Raw genomic sequence first — 16,395 nt, 5'->3', positions numbered from 1 at the left:
GTGGATGGCAGAGCTAAAACAGCATTGTAACACTAGGGTTGCAGGCACCCACCCCTAGACGCTGCTGTGGGGCCAGAGCCCAAAAGTGCTCGCCCCAATTCCTGCGCCTGCCTGTCTGCATGCTCCCCCTCCCGTAAGGGGTTTGAGCTCATGGAGGTCGAACAGAGAGCTGCACCCCTTGTCACACACCCTGCAAGGGGGGGCCAGAGAACTCTCCCACCTCATTATCATTTCTTTATTGAAGTGACCTATTTGTCATTGTTCTTATCATTGCCACCACTGTCAAAAAGCTCAGCTTTAGTATTGCTATGTGTGAAGTGGAAGAAGAAAACAAGAAAGCTATGGTATATGTATTTGCTTTTTGATATGTTTTGGATCTATGTCCTTACCCAAATCTCATGTTCAGTTGTAATCCCCAATATTGGAAATGGGGCCTGGTAGGAGGCGATGGGATCGTGGGGACAGAGTTCTCATGAATGGTTTAGCACAAGCCCCCCAGCGCTGTTCTCCTGATCCTGAGCGAGTGAGTTATTGTGAGATCTGGTTGTTTGAAAATGTGTAGCATCTCCTCCCGACACTTGGTCCTGCTCCTAACCATGTAAGATGCCTGCTCCGGCTTTGCTCTCTACCATGAGTAAAAGCTTCCTGAGGCCTCCCCAGAAGCAGATGCAGCACCATGCTTCCTGTACAGCCTGTGGAACCATGAGCCAATTAAATCTCTTTTCTTTATAAATTACCCGGTTTCGGGTATTTCTCTATAGTAGTGCAAGAAAGGACTAATATACTTTTGTTACAAAACCTGGAGTCTGTGGCAGCCAAACTGAAAAAAACAACAAGCAGCAACTCTTTACCTGTATGTCACTTGCAGGACTGGTAAGCAGCATTGTGGTTTATAGCCCTACATATGAGGAGAATCACAGAAAGTTAGAACTGCAAAGAATCTCATTACACTCATTAGGAAACCAAAGACACAGAGATGAAGTGATTTGTCCAGGGTCACACAAAAAGTATGTAAGTGAACAAAAGCGGGGGTCAGCAAATAGGTCTCTGGTTCTTTCTTATGCCACCCTGCCTCTCAAGGGTTAAGAATTTCTCTGTTAGACACGTATGCCTTATTCATAAGGACAGGATGCCAGGCTATTATTAAACCTGGGAATACACTTTCATTCAACCTCTGAGAAATGCAAGTGTCTAGACAATACATTCTCCTCACCATTCTGCAATTTTCCAGGACAAGAACCCCAACTTCCCTTAGCATAGCTTGGCATTTGGCTAGGCCCGAAGTCATCCAGCTTCTGGCAACAGATCATTCTCCAGGCAGTGGGTATGGACAGATCATTTTCTTCCTCAGGTCCAGTAGGATGTGCTCTTGCCTGTGGGAGCCTGCCAATCATGAAGGAAGAGTTGATCACCTGCTATGCATCAGACCCTTTACCTACTGAGCTCTCCTAAGTTATCATAAAGACTGGTTGCTCCTTTCCTTCTTGCTCATTCCTTTCCTCGCCTTCCATTCTTTGAAAATTTTAGAATTGGAGTGGAACTAGAAATCATTATTCTGTACTAAAGAAGCATCTCTGCTTTAGAGTCATAGAAATGTCTGTTTCTTCTTCCTGATATGTGTAGAAACATGAGATCAAATCAGTTGTCCCAGGACTTTGACTTATTAAGAGTGGCAACATAATTAAATTTTGCCACTACCAAGGTAAATCAAGAAAGATGAAAATGGTTTAAGTCTATTTATCCATCACACCGTTTTGAAATAAGGTTTTCTACAGCTATGATTTGTGGAGGTTATGGATCTTAGATGTTAGATACGAACAGTCCTATATCCCCAAATTCATTAATTTATTTTTGTCTCTTCAAGTAGTAAATACTACTGTTCATTCATTCATGATTATTCTGAAATATTTCATTTCTAGAATTATCACCCTCTCTTCTATTACAAGGACAGTAATATTTAATGGCAGTAGTTTTGGAAAGAAGGATACATTCTGTGCTATGATTTACAGAAAAGCATCTGATGGCATTTCTCAGCAGAGATTGGCATTTATGTAACAGAAAACAGTCAAAACAGTTTTTAAATTAAAAAACTACGTAAAAACAATGGCACAGAGAGATAGTTAGGAGTCATTCCTGCAGTGTAGAATTCAATCACTGGGGTCTGTCAATAATTTAATCAAATTACTTAAGTGCAAAAAGTTGCCTCATCACTCAGTCATAGTTCTTTTCAAGAATTCTTCCCACCTTGTCCATGGGAGATTTAATATTTTTATTTATATTTTTCTGCATTTTAAAGCTTTCTATAATGCAAATATGTTACCTTTTTCAAGAGAAAAAAAAGCAAAAACATTTTTTGAAATGTATCCTGCATTGGAAAGACCACCTCAAAATTTAGAGGATTATTGAGTAAAAGGTAGATGCTTCTTCGATATTAATCCCCAACAAAAGTCATTGGGGGCAAGATGCCTGCAAAAGCAGGGAGGGTCTGCCATATAAATCAAGCTTGTCCAACCTGCAGCCCAAGGGCCACATGTGGCCCAGGATGGCTTTGAATAGGGCCCAACACAAATTCGTAAACTTTCTTAAAACATTATGAGATTTTTTTCGCGATTTTTTAAAAAGTTCATCAGCTATTGTTAGTGTTAGTGTATTTTATGTGTGGCATAAGACAATTCTTCTTCTTCCAATGTGGCTCGAGGAAGCCAAAAGATTGGACATCCCTGAAAACCATAGGAAGAGTTTAAGAGTTGTAAATACTATTGATGAGGCTGCCCTTAAATGGGAAAAACATGTTTATTCTTTGATATTGGAGAATAACAGTGATTTACCATTCACATACCAAGATACACCAAAATGACACTGCTTTGAGTTATTTCTCCAGAAGAGGCTAGGCTGGTGCTGGCCCGGAACATAGACATTAAATTGGAAGATGTCTATTTGGGATTAGGTGTCCAGTTTCTAACTATAAAATACAATCAGTTAATGATCCTAATTAGGTTTATAGTCCTTAACCTTGACCTCGTTAGCAGACAGTGGCCCTAACTGCTCACTCGCATGCAAGAACATTCTTAACTAAGGTGCAAAGATTAATGAAGAAAAAGGACAATTTAACACTGTAAGAGACCTTTCCCAATCAGCCAATGGGCAAGGGATGGCAATTTCTTTCTGGAGATTGTAAGCAGATGAATTTTTAAGAACAACTCTCTAAATAAGCAAACAGAAGCATTTTTTTTCTGCTTTTCATGCTGCTTATCTGGCCTTGGCAAGCTGTTCATTGAAGGGAAAACATTTCTTTAACAACAAAGATTTTAGGAGGTTCCATTCTTTTCATGGCCATCTTGATACCCTTTGACATGCTGAAACATAAACACAGAAACATGGTGCTTTCATCATCTCTCCCTACTGGGCACACATAGCTTTTTTGTTTGTTTGTTTTGTTTTGTTGTTGTTGGTAGGAAACTAAATCTGTCTTCCTGATGCTAATCAAGGAAAGAAGACTGGGAATGAAAATGTCTAATTTTTGTTTTCAGTTGTGTTGAGGCAGAAACACCTTTTCCTACTCTTCAGTTGTTTTAATTGTTTCCTCTCCTTTTATTCCTTCCATTTGGAGTTGTAGTTCCCCATGCTTTTCCTGCAGAGATCCACATATATGCAAGTGCTACCCACTCCCCGGGTGCAGAGGCAGGATGGGCTGCAGGCTGGTAACACTCCTCCACAACCTTGCAAAGGCTTCACCCACTTCTCTCCTACTCTGAGAGCACATGGAAATGTGTGGGAGTGAGGTGACCTTAGGCAAGGATAATCTCACATCCACTCCAATTTACATGAAAAATGCTCCATTTGCAAACTTCAGAACTTAATTACTTATAACAAATTACTTGTGGCAAACTCTACAACTGACTGGGGCAGTATGTGACAGCGCTGTACTTGGGAATTAGAACTGTAATATAGTCCCATTTTCATGACAGAGTGTGGGACAGGGTCTATAGAATTTTGCCACAGGGGGCCCCAAGACCATCCAACCACAGGATTTCATATTCAGAGCAGAAGTGTCTTTGTCCGTGGTGAGTCGGTGTTTAGTCTGTATAACAGAAAGAACTTAATTCTTTAAGACCTGATGCAAATTAAAGAATCACCATGTACAGAAATACTGAAACAATCCAGATAAGAATGATACATATTAATATTGAAAAGCTACATTGATCAAGGCACTTACCCTTTTGGTTACTCAGTTTCCTCTTCTTTAAAATGACAAGGATAATAGTACTTACATCACAGGACTGTTAATACCTGTAAAGTACTGTGAATGCTACTTGCCATACAGTAAGTTCTCCTTAAAGGTTAACTCCATTATTATTACTCTCATTACACCAACACGGCCATTTTTGTGGCTAAACTGAGGATAAAAAACACTGCTAGTGTTGCTAATTTTAAGTTCTAAACTCACCCTAACTATAACATAATAATGAAAGAAAGATGGATATATGAGCATCCTTCAGCCAGTTCAATTTATTGTTGAGTCAGAATGAGATACAGATAAATAGAAAATTAGCCTTTAAAATTATTTCTAGTGGAAGTGTAAATCAACACAAACCTTCTACAGGGTGTTAAGAGCCTTAAAATACAAATACCCCATGCACCAGCAATTCCTTAACTGTGAATTTATCTAATGGGCACAATCAGAGATGTGTGAAAAGATACATGTGTAAGATTCTTCATCAAACTTATTTATAATACTGAAAAATTGGAACAGCCTTAGTGTTTAACAATAAGCTACCATTTAAATAAAACACATACATTTATGTGGTAGATGCTGCACAGACATTAAAAACCATGTTGTAGAAGACTATATATTGACATGGACAAATGTTCACGATATATAACCCAGTGAAAATGGCAGGTTGCAAAAGAGTGTATCATAACAATCCTATTTGAATGTAAGTGTAACAGTTGGACTGAAGTAGATCCATGCAAATTTTTTTTAATGAAGCTTTCTATATTCTCAAAACTTCTTTGAACCTTAAAATCTACCCAGAGCATATGTCTTATTTTTTGTCCTATTTTTGTTTAAATCTTAGTCTAGTCCACTGATTTTTGTAATCTATTCTTGTTAAAGTCTTAGGCTTTCTCTGTTGACAATTCTGTCAAAATTCAATATCATTAGCTGTCCTTACTCATAGGTACAAGCTTTTTCTCCCTGAACTAATACTGTCTATCCCAGCTTCACCGACTCCAACCCCAGCGGGGAGGAGAGAGAACTCCTCTTCTTGTGCCTGGGAGCAGCAGCCTCAGTAGTAGGAGGTTCCTGTGTCCTGATCTGGTGGCACTTTGTTCCGTGGCATCTGCTATCTTGCTGTAGCTGTATGCATGGTTTCCTGAGGCCATGTTCAGCTTCATGCCAGCTCCCTCATGGGACTCTTTTGCCCTAGAGGGGCAGCTGCGTGTCCCTTCGGCCCCCACTCAGGTTGCTGTACACCTGTGATCTCTCTACAAAGCTCTGTCCTTCCAGCAGACATCGGGGTCCTCTTCTGTGCCTGAAAGTCACAGAGAACAGGGGAAGGTATGTCCACTTCCTCCTTCCTCCTTCCTCTTCCAGGCACACTAAAGGATCTCTTCAAGCCCCACTGGCATACGTTATGCCATCAAGCCTTCTACCTTCTGAAATTGCATGCAGCAGGAACCTTCACTGTCAAAGAGATGCATGTCAAACAGCTCCCTTACTTTCTGGGGTGGTGGTGGGAGGAGTGGGATGACATGGGATGGTGGAAGGACCATGGAGCAGAGAAGGACAATTTGTCATCCCTGAGGGATCCCAGAGAGCCACCCTCAGAATCCCTTCAAATACTCCCTCTATTTTTTTAAACAAATCAACTGTATTAAATTGTATTACATAAGATGAAATGCACCATTATAAATGTACAGTTTGATGAGCATTAACAAATGCATACACTTATGTAAGCACCACAATCAAGATATGGAACATTTTTATCTGTCCACAAAGTCCCCTCTTACCCTTGTCAAGTCAATACCGGTTCTCCTATCCTATGCACCGCTGGTCTTCTTTCTGTCCCTTGAAATATAGTGCACACTTGCTAGCATTGCATGTAAGTAGCAATAACACAGCATGTACATTCTTGCATGTGGCTAAGCATGATGTCGCTGAGATTTTATCATGATGTTGCTGTAGTTTGTTACATTTCATTGTCAAGTTGGGTCCCATTATATGGATATGTGACAGTTTGTTTATCCATTCACTGACTGATGGATATTTGGGTTGTTTTTCTGAGGGGGGGCTATAAACATCTATGTACAAGTCTTTATTTATGTGGATTTGTGCTTTAATTTCTGTTGGGTAAATATCTAAGATTAGAGTGACTGGGTCATATGATAGTGTATATATAACTTTATGAAACTGCCAAACTGTTTTCCAAAGTAGTTAGTTGTACTATTTTTTATCCCTATTGGAGGTGTATAAAAATTCCTGTTCCTCCACATCCTTGCCAACACTTGTTTTTGTCAGTCTTTATAATTTTAGTCTAGTGGGTTTATAGTAAATCTCATTATGGTTTTAATTTCATTCCCCTGATGATTAGTTACGTCGCGCATCCTTAAAGTGCTTCTTAGCAACTTGTATGTGTTTGTTGGTGGGGCGTCTGTTCAAACCTGTTGTTCATTTTTTTTAAAATAAACTTTTTATTTTAGAAGAGTTTTTGATTTACAGAAAAGTTGCAAAGATTGTGCAAAGAGTTCCCATATGCCACACACCCAGTTTCTTCTACTGTTAACATCTTACATTAGTATGGTACATTTGTCACAATGAACAAGCCAATACTGATATATTATTATTAAAGTTCATAGTATATTCTGTGTCTTCCTTTCCTTTCTTACCTAGTGTCATTCCCTACCTCTCCCAGGATCCCATCCAGGATAGTACATTAAAAATGGTTGCTATATCTTTTTAGGCTCCTTTAGACATCTGTTTCTCAGACTTTCTTTGCTTTTGATGACTTTGACACTTTTGAGAAGTACAGGCTAGGCATTTTATAGAAGGTCCCTCAATTGGAGTCTGTGATAGCTTTCATGTGACTCTACTAGGGTTGTGGGTTTTGTGGAAGAAGACCACAGAAGTAAAGTGCCATTCTCCTCCCATCATATCAAGGGTATGTGCTGTTGGGAACAGGTCCCCCAAAATCTGGCCATAAACTGGCCCCAAAACTGGCCATAAACAAAATCTCTGCAGCACTGTGACATGTTCGTGATGGCCATAACACCCACGCTGGAAGGTTGTAGGTTTACCGGAATGAGGGCAAGGAACACTTGGCCCGCCCAGGGCGGAAAACCGTTTAAAGGCGTTCTTAAACCACAAAAAATAGCATGAGCAATCCGTGCCTTAAGGGCATGTTCCTGCTGCAGACAGCTAGCCAGACCCACCCCTTTTATTTCAGCCCATCCCTTCGTTTCCCATAAGGGATACTTTAAATTTAACATCTATAGAAACAATGCTAATCACTGGCTTGCTGTTAATAAATACGTGGGTAAATTTCTCTGTTCAAGGCTCTCAGCTCTGAAGGCTGTGAGACCCCTGATTTCTCACTTTACACCTCTATATTTCTGTGTGTGTGTCTTTAATTCCTCTAGCGCCACTGCGTTAGGGTCTCCCCTACCGAGCTGGTCTCGGCAATGTGCTATCAGCCTGACTTATCACTACTGATGCTAACCTTGATTACACGGCAAAGGTTGTGTTTGTCAGGCTTCTCCATTCTAAAGTTACTCTTGTGTTTTCCTTTCCCATACCATACTCTTTGGAAGGAAGTCGCTATGCAGTGCCCACACTTACATGATGGGGAGTAATACTCCACCTTCTCAAAATGGAATGTATGAATAAATTATTTGTAATACTTCTGTACTGTAGGTTGCTCTATTTAACTAGATTTTAAAAATCCAATGATTTTTTATATCCTATGGAGAGTATGCACTCAGTATTTATTTTCCACTTTGGATGGATTATAAATCAATATTTCATTATTGATTTTGTTGCTCACATTGTTTCAGCTTTGGCCATTGGGAGATTCTTTACTTAGTTCCTGTATCCATCTGATATATCCCCATCATTGTGTTTTCTCAAGCCCTTCCTCACATTCTGAAACTACAAGATAAGCCAGGCTCATATAGTATAGCCCTTGCCCCAGCCCTGAGACCAACCATTTGTCTTAGGAGCCACAGTTCTTTTATTGGAGAATGTTAAAAGAAACATAGAAATACGTTCTGAGTGTGATTATTTTTACTAAGGTATCTGTTGTCTATTTGTAAATTGGATTGTTTATCTTTTCATGGTGGAATTATAAGGAGTGTTTTGGGTTTTGTTTTGTTTTTGATTCTGGATACATATTCTATATCTGATATGTGTGTTGCAAATATTTTCTCCCAGCCCGTGGCTAGTGGAGGGAGGAGGGCGGGTGGAAGGGAGTGCGAGTATAAAGAATTGTTTTGGTTACTTGGATGAGGCTAATCAGGACATCACTGAAATATTTTTTAAATGTTCTTTACATGGAATTCCCGGTGCTCAGACTACAATTGTGGGTGTCGTTTTGCCTCAAGGTCCACTAGTCTCAAAGGAGGAAAGTGTCCCCAGGGTTTGTTCCTTCTCCTCGGATGACCAACAGTGTGGAAGGAATGGCTGTGAGACACTTGAAGAAATGTTGAATTCAAAAGTGAGTCCACAAAAGACTTAAGCTTCAATAATGGCTTCAATAAAATCTGAGCTGAAGTGAGCATGATTATTTTATATGACATTGAAAAAACTCAATGTCAAATATGGCTGCTGTTTTTAGGCTTAAAACAGAAAAGAAGCTCATGTGTGGAGATAGATGTGTAGCCACTCACAGTCTAGAGCAAGAGGAATGTTGACACTAAAGTTCTGGCAGTTTTAAATCGTTTCTGATGACGGAGATTTCAGTGGCATTTTCTCAAAATATAACAGTAGGCTAAAATATTCATTTCCACACCAACTGAATGACTACTATGTGTAGGCAAGGCATTATGAAGGAAGAAAGATCAAAAAGTACTTCTCTTTTCTCCATAAGCTTATGGTTTGGTGCAATGATTTCTGGATTTTTAAAATTGTACACCCACATTTAATTATACACCCATGAACTAGAGTATGACCTAATCCTAAAAAATAAATTCAAAATGATGAAAATTGAGTGAATTCAAATCAGTTAATCAATAGTATCATTTGACTATAATTGTTTTGCAAGCTTAGCTACTATTTAGAAACTGAAGCAAGATGGAAACAAGTTGACTCAGGACTTACCTTAAAAAATGATCATGGTTGTCAGTACACTTTCAGCAAAAAGTCCTCTGCCATTTAACTATATCTTATTGTACAATCTTTGTACAATAGGAATTATTGATTATTATACTGTGCCTCTGTTCTAAGGTAATCTACCGAGTCATTAAAGAAAACGTGACATTGTTTCTAGTTTGCTCTTTTACTGAGGCAGGGAAACCTTTAAACAAGACATGTTAGAAATCCAGACATTTTCAGATTTTTGAAAGGTAACATAATGCATGAATAGTACATTACATAACCCCCCAAGCAGGATCTGGGACAGATCCCATAATCAAACTCATTAATATCTCTAAATGAATATTTGAATATAAATAGTATGCATAAGGGCTATACATAATCTCCTGTCAAACCAGTTAGGTTTTGCCACCAAATGACGATGGCACAAAATACATTTTTTAAAAGAGAAAAGTTTTATTTCTAGAGATTTGGGGATTTTGAAAATTCAGGTAAGAAGTTGTCAAACTGAGTTATGTTTGAAAAAAATTTCAACAAAAGAATTAAACCTAAAAGGAGTTTTGGGTCTTGTATCAATTAATAAAAATTGTGCATCAGTCAAAACATCTTCATTTCTATGAAAGATAGTCATTTGAGATAGGCTCTTCACTAATATTTGTGGGGGCTGGAGCAAGAACGTAAATGTGTTGTAGAAAAAAAATGGTTTCTTGTCACATGACCAGGAAAGATTAGGCTCATGGACACATAGAAGGGTTAGGAGTGAAATTTTTTGGGTGAAAAGGAAAAAGGAGAAACAACTCAGCAAAATAAAATACAGTCCAGTAACAGTCTCTCCACCTCAACGATAGAATCCCAGGTCCCCAACCAGGAACAGGAAAGGCCAGGCACCTCCCCTCTACAAATGGTGAGAACTTCTCAAGGTTCCACCCCGTCCTCCCAGAGCACAGGCCAATAGGAGATTCTCCGGTGAGCCCTTTTTACTTGGCTGTCTCAAATGGGGACCCTCATACCATAAGCTAACAAATTGTTTAATAAATATGTCCTGTCTGTCTACCTTTTTAAGGATACCTTCATAATGAGAAATTTTAAAAAGATGACTGCATTTGATTTTTTTTATATGACTGGGTATCCTGAAAGGGTGAGTAATAAAATAAGGACATATATAATTTATGAATTATTATTTGCTTGCTCCATAAAATTGAATATTTCTCTTCTCAATATAAAAATACAAATTATGTTGTTATAATCAGATTTATACAATTGACAGTAATGAACTAATTGATTAAAATCTTCAATATAGATTAATAAAAATGTAAAAAAGTTAATGTAAAACTTTATATTGGCAAATAAAAAAATTTTACGTTTCCCAAAAAATATATTTTTATCTATTAAAATTAAAAGGCAGAATATGAATTATATGACAATACATTTTAAATTTAAAAAGTATATGAAACTAAAATTTATTACTTTATTTTTAAAATGTAATTACCTTTTAAAAATGCATGTATAATAAAATATTCATAATTCTAACATTTGATGTTTATCTAGTTGCCAATGTTAAGAATCAGTATCTTGATTCTTGCATGTTATGTCTAGACCTACATATATACATTTATGCATATATACACATTTAAGAGTAATTCAAACTTTTTAGCATTGCAAAGTGTTTCTCAGCTACCATGTGGAAATGCTGTGAACATCACATTAATGCATGAGCCCTTCTGGATCATGAATCAGATAGAACACAGAGGGAAACAGGAAGGTGGACTTTTAGCCTACTGGCAGAGGATTCTTCATTGTGCAAGAATCTATTGCATTTTTGCTATTTGAGAGAAAAGATTTGATGAGTTAATTTCCTTTTCTCCTACCCAAGTGCTTGAAGGGCTCAAATCCTCCCACTCTCTGTGGCCATGACCCTCTTAGCATTCAGACACAATCTTTTGTTTAGAAGACATTGGGCAAGACCTGTAGAGAAAAATTTCCCTGTAACTTAAGTGAAGTTCATAGAAAAAGAGGATTAGGTGACTGGTAGTCCTGTGACAATATTGAGTAGAAGATTCTGCATGTCAGAAGCACCAATGTGTTAAAGGAGGAATTAGCATATGAAAGCCAACCCAAACAAGTAACTGCCCAATCTGTTTTTAAAAACATCCAACAGGCGGGGCGCGGTGGCTCACGCCTGTAATCCCAGCACTTTGGGAGGCCGAGGCGGGCGGATCACGAGGTCAGGAGATGGAGACCATCCTGACTAACACGGTGAAACCCCGTCTCTACTAAAAATACAAAAAAATTAACCGGGCATGGTGGCGGGCGCCTGTAGTCCCAGCTACTCGGGAGGCTGAGGCAGGAGAATGGCGTGAACCCGAGAGGCGGAGGTTGCAGTGAGTCGAGATAGCGCCACTGCACTCCAGCCCGGGGGACAGAGCGAGACTCCATCTCAAACAAAAACAAAAACAAAAAAACCTCCAACAGCAGAGCATTTCAGCCAACGGTTCCAATGTTTAAATAACGTTTTCCTATGGATGCTCTATATCTGTGGTCATCAAACGCTAGCCGGCAGGCTGAAACCAGACCACGGACTGTTTTTGCAAATAAAGTTTTATTGGAACACAGCCATGCATTGATTTGTGTTTATGCCTGCTTTCAGGCTGACAGAGCTGAGGAGTTAAAAAGGCTGAAATATTTACTCTCTGGCCCTTTACAGAAAAAGGTTGCTGACCACTGCTCTATTTCTTTTTTTTGTTTTTATTCATTTATTTTATTTTATTTTATTTTATTTTAGGCGGAGTCTCGCTCTGTCGCCCAGGCTGGAGTGCAGTGGCGCGATCTCGGCTCACTGCAAGCTCCGCCTCCCGGGTTCATGCCATTCACCTGCCTCAGCCTCCGAGTAGCTGGGACTACAGGCGCCCGCCACTACGCCCGGCTAATTTTTTGTATTTTTTAGTAGAGACGGGGTTTCACCGTGTTAGCCAGGATGGTCTCGATCTCCTGACCTCGTGATCCGCCCGCCTCGGCCTCCCAAAGTGCTGGGATTACAGGCGTGAGCCACCGCGCCCGGCAGACCACACTGCTCTATTTCATGACTAGCTGAAATCTTGCACAACAAAGTGGGGTCATTCTCTTCAGTTAGAGCCTCACTGAAAAATAGAGAACCACCCACAATGCCATCTCTACAAATAACCTTCGTATGAGAAGTCTTAAATACCCACTCTTAAAATGAGGTAACCTTGTTTATCTAATCCCCTTGATTTAACCTTCTCTCTTTTACCTGGAACCAAAATTTACAATTCCCACATGTGCTTAATTGTTAAACAGGTTCACAGGTTAAAAGTATGTATGAAGAAGGCTAAAACGTTAATCACATATTATTCAAAAACTTAGGAGTAAAGTTAATTTTCTCCTTAACCAGAGGCCCTTGAACATTTAAAGAAGTGAGCCATACCTAGCTACGTCATGGGGTTCAGATCATTCCCATTTTTCTGCTCCCCTAAATTCTGAACACTGTGTCAATTTTCAGAAATGCTTTGGGCAGTCTGTGTGGCAGGGATACCACAGGTATAGCAAGGTCTTCCACACTAAAATGCAAACTGGGTTTTGATGAATGCAACTATTGCAAAACTATGAAGTGATTAGAAAACTTTTTGTTCTTTCTGCTTAATGTGGGTAAGCACTAATTTACTTTCTTTTCTTCTCTGTACTATTTCTCCACAAAAATGTACAGACTACTGAGAATGATTATGAGAGCAATAAAGAAAGGGCTAAGCCTCCAGATAGCTATCCTAACACAAGGATGATGTGACTAAGAATTCTGTTGCCCGAGGCTAGCAGAAGGTGTGCTTGTCTTTGTGGACAAGTGGTGCAGCCTAGTGGAAAGATGGTCATGCCTGGCCTTGATTGCTAGCTCAGCCACCCACAGTTCTGTGAACTTGAACAAATTCTGTACTCTGTCTGAGCCTAACCTGTAAAATGGAGGTTTCCTGTGTCTTGCAGAGTTACAATGAGGATATGAAATAATAGCCATCCAGCATATGGCATTTGATAAATGACAGTTTTCATGACTGTTATTCTTATTGCCAGGACACTACACAGCTACCTACTCCAAGAGTAAGAGTGTCAGAGAGTGAGGTGAGAGAAGACAGACCACAGGCATTCTGGAATAACCACTATGGTCACCACCTCACCTCCCTTAATGTTGACAGTTTGCATGGCCCTGGAGATGTTTAGAGAGCCCTTCCACAGTCACCACCCCACTCCCTTTCCTTTTCTCCCTCTGCCTAGAAAGTCAGGGACCTCTGTGACAAATTGCAGACACCCCTGGAACAAATGCAATGAAAGCTCAGAACCACAGGGAATTCCTAGACATGCAACAGCATGGCTGGGTCCTGCTTTTACTCAAAAAGTTCATTTTCTCTAGCTCCAGAGAAACAGACAATTTAGGATTGAAGTGGGAGCTTCACTTGGTTTCTCTTCCAGTTCCCCTCACAGCCAGTGGGCCTTTGGTTTCATCCTGAAAGTGCCCTAATAAGTCCACATCCTGTTCATCTTTCTCTGAAAGATCAAGAAGCAACAGAAGCCCGTGGACTCCATGACCTTCAGGAGGCCAGACCGGGGACTGAGGCATGAGGAAGCCAAGAAGACAATCTGTAGTGCTCACCCCAACAAGGCTGGCATTAGTAGGTGTGGGAGAGGCAGCTGCCTGCATCCTACAACCTGGGAGGAAGGGGGCGGGGGTGGGACTTAGAGAGAGTATATTATTTTGCTGGGGCCACCACAACAAAGTACCACAACCTAGATGGCTTAAAACAGCAGAAATGTATTGCCTCACAGCTCTGGAGGCTGAAAGACTGAAATCCAGGTGTTGGCAGGCCCGTGCTCATCTGAAACCTGTAGGGGAAAACCCTTCCTTCTGTCATTTGTGTGCAGCACTCCATGCTGCCTGTGACATCACATGGCACTCTCCCTGTGTGTCTTCACATTGCCTTCCCTCTATGTGCCTCTTCTCTTCTTATAAGAACACCAGTCATACTGGATCAGGGCTCACTCTACTCCTGTGTGACCTCATCTAGACTTGATTATGTCTGCAAAGACCCTATTTCCAAATAAGGTCATATTGAGAAGTTCCAGAAGTTAAGAGTTCAGCCTATCTTCTGAGGGAGGACACAATTTAAACCCATAACAGGTAGTGAAAGGGGGGCGGTGGACTCCGGAGGTCTAACTTCCTCAGGTCTCCCCGCAAGCCCGGCACGACCACTCCTTTTTGCAGTAATATCCTTAGGGTTTTTTACCTCTAACCTTCAGTCAGTTTTTCCCCTGCGACACCCAACATTACAATCCTCTGTGGGATCTTCTTCACAACTAGATTCCTGGGGAGTGGGATAGGCAGAAGAGCGGCAACCTCAGAGTCTGCATTTTCTAGCCAGCCTGAGAATCACAGCCTTCAGGAAGAAAATAGGAGATTTGCTCTATTGCTGAATTGGAGCAGGGACCCCTCTCTAAGAGGCTTGTGGTCTCCCTAAGCAGAAAAATAGAGGAAAATCTTGAGCTTCTCCAAGGGAAATTCCAGGCACCTAGCTAGCCCTGAGAAGTAAATAAGCAACTTGTTAAGCTAGAAGGTAATAGTAGCCTACAAACAGTAGCCAAGGAAGCTAGATTCACAGGATGTTTGGTTCCCCTATAGAAACTAAAGACAACATCTTAACATATATCTCTGAGTTGTTTTTTTAGAAACCTGGACCTGCACCAAATGGATCCTCCAGCACATAGACCTCAGATAAGGGGGAACTGAATACCGAACTCTACCTATCATTCTTCGTCCTAAATTTCTTCCTGAGGGGCCTGGAGAAAAGTCACACTCAGGGAGCTAACATTTGTTCTGCCAATCCTAAATTTTTGTTATTTATTTATTTATTTATTTATTTAGACAGAGTCTTGCTCTGTCACCCAGGCTGGAGTGCAATGGCAGGATCTCGGCTCACTGCAACCTCTGCCTCCCTGGTTCAAGCGATTCTCCTGCCTCAGCCTCCCGAGTAGCTGGAATTAAGGACATCTGCCACCATGCCTAACTAATTTTTATATTTTTAGTAGAGACAGGGTTTCACCATGTTGGCCAGGCTGGTCTCGAACTCCTGATCTCAAGTGATCCGCCCGCCTCGGCCTCCCAAAGTGCTGGGATTACGGACGTGAGCCACCGCGCCCAGCCAACCCTAAATTTTTAAACAAAGCTCCTCCTTAACCAATTGCAAATCAGAAAATCTTTGAATCTACCCATGACTCACAAGGCCCCACTTCAAGATAATCTCTCCCTTTTAGGCCAAAACCAGTGTGTAACCTCCATGTATTGATTTATGATTTTACCTATAACATCCGCTGTCCTGAAATTTTCCCCTGCCTTGAAAAACACTTGCCTGCAAGCCACTGGGGAGGTCAGGATTTTAGTGTTAGCTGCCTGGTCCTCATTGCTTGGTGCCCTGCAAATAAATGCCTGGCTTTCTTTTGCTGCTATCCTGATGTCAGTGTTTGTCTTTGCTGTGCCGGGCAAGCGGATCCCAGTTTGTTTTTATAACATTGCCAGCCACATCTGCTATATGGTGAATGATCGCAGATCATTTTGGAGTTCAGATATGGATAAAGTAAAGGAAAAAGAGAAGGCTTGGGGAACTTGGTGTGGGATAAAGAGGACAAGGGATTAGAATAAGGGTGCTGAGAATCTTAGATGGGGGAAACATCTTCCCACTACTCTCTTTTGCCAACAATTGGCCCTGGACACCAGCCTTTATATGTGGAAGCCAAGATAAATATTCTGCTACGTTGCTCCCATTCCCTTGTCAGTTAGCAAGTAAGGGCAGTCAGCCCAACAGGCTAGGCCAAGTTCTCCATTCCTCTTAGATTCTCAGGGCACAAACTGAGGCCCCCTCAGTCAAAACACCATTACCTGAGTAGACTCGGACACCTTGCTGATGTGGAGATGTGAGAGTGGTTTAAGAAACAGTAACAGGGTTTGTCCTGCCCTACTTCGTCATATGCTCCATAAGTGATAGATGCATAGGGCATCTGACTAGGAATAAGCCTGTTATTCCACTCCAGGGTAG

The sequence above is a fragment of the Pan paniscus genome, chromosome 2 (assembly GCF_029289425.2).
Source record: "Pan paniscus chromosome 2, NHGRI_mPanPan1-v2.0_pri, whole genome shotgun sequence".
Lineage (NCBI taxonomy): Eukaryota > Metazoa > Chordata > Mammalia > Primates > Hominidae > Pan > Pan paniscus.
The sequence above is the reverse complement of the archived record's forward strand: the minus strand, read 5'-3'. Positions refer to the sequence as shown.